A 2,909-nucleotide genomic window follows, 5' to 3' on the forward strand; every position below is an offset into this window, starting at 1 on the left:
CCTACAATGCAGGAGACCTGGGTTCAGTTCCTGGGTTGGGAAGATGCCCTGGAGAAGGAAATGGCAACCCACTCCAGTATTCTTGCCTGGGAAATCCTAAAGACAGAGGAGCCTGGTAGGCCCATCTTAAGTCTTTTTGATAGGTTACCCTTTGTTCCCTTGGCCGTGCCACACACTTACCCTCTTATATTCTTGCTATCAGTTTGCAGAAAAAAATGGACACATCTGCACTGGCAAATTCCCCACAGTCAGTATTTGGCTGATTGTATCCATGCCTCCAATGTCATTTAATATGTTCTTTTAAACCCTGTATTTCCTATAATTTGGCAATTAGGTTTAGAGGCTTGATCAAATTCAGGTTTGATTTTATTGGCAAGAATATAGTATCCAGGCTTACACTTGTGCCTTTAATCCATTTTGAGTTTATTTTTGTGTATGGTGCTAGAGAATGTTCTAACAAATGAACTTATATACAAAACAAATAGATGCACACACATAGAAAACAAATTTATGGTTACCAAAGGGGAAAGCAGGGAAGGGACAAATTTTATACACATGACTATATATAAAATAGATAAACCACAAGGACCTATTGTATAGCACAGGAAAGTAGTATACTCAATATTTTGTAATAACCTATCCCTGAAAAAAATATATCTGAATCACTTTGCTGTATACCTGACACTAACAATGTTGTAAATCAACCACACTTCAATTAAAAAAAGTACTTTGTAAGCAGTACTGTGTACTTCCTGTTGCATCATATCAGGAGGCCCGGAACGTCTGGCTTTCCCATTTTTAGTGATGCTAAGATTAATCGTTGGATTCTGTTGTTGTTAGTCCCTCTTTTAAAGTTTCCATCAGCCTTTCACTTGATGGAAAACATTGCCTTAATCCATTATTTCATGAAGGCTTACACATTTGTGAGATTCTAATTTCGTCATTTCTTTTACCTTTATTAGTGGACATTTTTCTATAATAAGGGGCTTCCCTTGTGGCTCAGTTGGTAAAGAATCTGCCTGCAATGCGAGAGACCTGGGTTTGATCCCTGGGTTGGGAAGATCCCCTGGAGGAGGGAAAGGCTACCCATTCCAATATTCTGGCCTGGAGAATTCTATGGACTGTATAGACCATGGGGTCGCAAAGAGTCAGACACGACTGAGCGACTTTCACTTTCTATAATAAAGAATTTTTTTTTATCTACTGTTTGTATACCCTGAAGTACAGTTCATATAAGAAAGGCAGAATAAATGCTTGATTCCTTACCTTTATTCATCAATATTGTCTAAAGATGATCAAAGAGCTTTTTTTTTTTTAAAGAAAAATCATTATGAGCCTGTGGGTTTTTAGCCTATTTGATGTATTTCATTACATTCATTTTTTAATTCCTTACTTAGTTTCATGGAGATATAATTCACATACCATGCAATTCACCCATATAAAATGCACAATTCAATGGTTTTTAGTACATTCACAGAGTTGTGCGATCATTACCATAGTATACTTTTAGAACATTTTAATTCTGCCAAAAGAAACCTTATATGCATTAGCAGTCATTCTTTATCCGCCTAAAGCTCCAACAACCCTACGCAACCACTGATCAACTTTCTGTTTCTATTGATTTGCCTATCCTTGACATTTTGTTTAAATGGAATTGCACAACATGTGACCTCTGGCTTCTTTGCCTTAGTATAATGTTTTCAAGGTTCATCCATGTTGTAGCATGTGTCTGTACTTTTTATCACCAAAAAATATTCCATTGTATGGCTGTACCATATTTTATTTATTCATCAGTTGATGGATTTAAGTGGCTTAATCATTACCTTCGGAAACTTAACATCTCTAGCATTTGTCTTTAGGATAGTTCATATATAAAGTTTAAATTTTCCCTTCCTTTAGGATCCTTGGTCTATGTATCGGTTAGAATTAGACTTCACAGTCTGTAACAGAAATGCAAAGTATAGTGGCTTAAATATGATAGGGGTTTATTTTTCTCTCCCATGAAAGGAATTCAGGGTAGTCATCCAGGGCTGATATGGCAGTTCTGCACACATCTAGGGGAATCCCTGGTGGCTCAGTGGTATAGAGTCTGCCTGCAATGAAGGAGACATGGGTTTGATTCTTGGGTTGGGAAGATCTGCTCAAGAAGGAAATGGCAACCCACTCCAGTATTCTTGCCTGGGAAATCCCATAGACAGAGGAGACTGGTGGGCTACAGTCCATAGAGTCGCAAGAGTTGGATACAACAGAGCGACTAAACCACCACCACACACATCTAAGACCCAGGATCCTTCTTTCTGCTCTCCTGTGTTTGGTGCATGGCTTCCATCATGAAGACTCCTTTATGGTCCATGATGGCTGTTGCAACTCAACCATTGCATATACACATTCAAGGCAGTAGGCAGAAGGAAAGGGCAAGGGCAAAAGCTTAAATCACTTGCATTAGTCAGTTTCCTTTCCAAAGCTTTCTCAGAAGTCTAAAGCAATGACTTTTGCTTTCACCTCATCAGTCATCAATATCTGCAGGGAAAGCTGGAAAAGTATTGTTTTCAAGCTGAGTGCATTGTCACCCCCAATAATATAGGGTTTGTGTTCATAACAAAGAAGAGGAGAATGAGCAGTGGATAGGCAACTAGCAATCTGTGCCACAAACTGTAAATCTCAGTAATTGCTGTTTTGTGAAGTACTTGTAGCCCATTCTGAACACTGCCACTTTAAGACAACAGGACCCTTCTACAGGGTTCCCCTATAGGGGAGGGCTTCCACAGCACCTTGTCAAGGGCCATCCTGCATGCATCTTACTTTTTGCTCCCTTGCTTCTTGAAAGGGTTGTGACCCTATTGCCCCTTATGTGCCAGTTCTCTTGCTTGGATTTGGTGACTCATGCACTGAAAGCACTCTAGGCTCCT

This window comes from Bison bison, unplaced genomic scaffold (genome assembly GCF_000754665.1).
Source record: "Bison bison bison isolate TAMUID 2011002044 unplaced genomic scaffold, Bison_UMD1.0 scf7180017855305, whole genome shotgun sequence".
NCBI classification, from domain to species: Eukaryota; Metazoa; Chordata; class Mammalia; order Artiodactyla; family Bovidae; genus Bison; species Bison bison.